Source organism: Acartia tonsa, chromosome 1 (genome assembly GCF_053477335.1).
Source record: "Acartia tonsa isolate MP-2025a chromosome 1, ASM5347733v1, whole genome shotgun sequence".
NCBI classification, from domain to species: domain Eukaryota; kingdom Metazoa; phylum Arthropoda; class Copepoda; order Calanoida; family Acartiidae; genus Acartia; species Acartia tonsa.
The window spans coordinates 3,254,339-3,256,071 of NC_137260.1; positions in this window are offsets into that span (position 1 = coordinate 3,254,339).

Here is a 1,733-nt window from a genome sequence, read left to right on the forward strand (position 1 = left end):
CGAATTTAAGAGAAATTTATAACAGATTAGAGAGAAAGAGTTAGAGAGAGAGAGAGAGAGAGAGAGAGAGAGAGAGAGAGAAACCATCTGGTTACCGCTTCATATCTCCGTCAGGCTCTAAATTCTCTCCGGGAGCCGATGCATCCCCCCCCCCTCCCCCTCATTTGTACCCTAATATCTATCTATTACATTGTAAATATCCCCCTTCCCTATTTAGTTCTGCCTGACGGAAGGGAACCAATATAATTTTACCTATACCCTCCCCTCCCCCCCGCCGTTGCATTACTCACACACACACACAATCGCTCAAATTGAGCCATGGTTCTCTTGAAAAGAATTTAGACTTATTATTAGACATTGTTATAATTGAGTGTTCCAATTTAGCGGAATATAAAACTAAAACTAACAAGGATGACAACATCCATAAAAGCGAAGCACTGAAATGGTAGGACAAACGGACATTAACACTTGTATAGTATCTGAACTGCAAAATCGGAACATAAATGTATAAATGTCGAATCAAAATTGTAGGTAAATTTGTTGAAAAACTGCTTAAAAACAGGATAATGTTTATGGACATACTTACATTTTTGGACTTGATTATAGAGTTGCTTCGCTTATAATATTGTTCTTTGTTGTCCCAGGAATCAATATACCAAAAATCAGATCAAACGGATAATTAAAACACTTGAAAATTTGTTGTTAAAAAAGTAGAAAAATCAACATGTTTAAAATGGACGTACGGACATTCTGGTAATGATTATAGAGTTGCTACGCTTTTTAAATCGTACCCAACTACTTCAGGAATCATCATGCAAAGTTTGAAATCGATAGGACAATTCTAACATGCCTAAATTAACGAATAAAAGCTATCTATCTCGGACGGACGGACGGACGGACGTACGGACGGACGGACGGACGGACGGACCGACCCTAATTATAGAAAAGCTTCGCTTTTAAAAATACTATTTTTTACTTCAAGTTTTAAATATTTTGGCCATCTAACTCAGATAGTAGTAGTTAATATATTTTGTCTTTGATAGAAGTAAAGCTAGACAAAGTATTATTTTGCAGGAAGAAAGGGGGGGCATTGGGCTGTTTATTACACTAGTCCCCAAAGTTTTACAATAACGTTATCTCATTTGTTAGATTTTGGGACTTTCATGAATTTTGATTGGTTGGTTCATTAAGTTAAGTGGCCAAATGTTTCAACCACTAATTGTAACCTACAGAAGGGGATAATTTAGTGTATAATTAATTTTTAGATCCTTGATTGTTTCAGTTATACAAATCATAGAAATTGATAGGGGAGTGGTGTGTGCATCTACCAATTTTCACCCTACCCCAAAAAAATATGTTCCACCTTGTTTATTTTTATATTCCCTTCCTTCTCTTTCAATATTACACCTCTTAGTACGGTGTTCATATGATATAGTAAACTCAATTCTATAGCTATAGCACAAACAAGCAAATTTAATAAATGATATATAAATTTATTATAATTTAACATTTATAAAATTATTCTTTCACAAATAAATGACAAAAAATAAAAGTAAAGCTTTTCTAAACAGTACAATTTAAATGTTTTGACTCTTTCAGAGATTTTAATTATGCAGTTTACAAAACTATTTTTTATTCGTATTATTTGGCGTGTACCTTTTAAATGGGGTCATTTAAAAAAAGCGCTAAATCAATTGTTTGTCTACAAAATTTATTGGTTTGCTATTTTATAT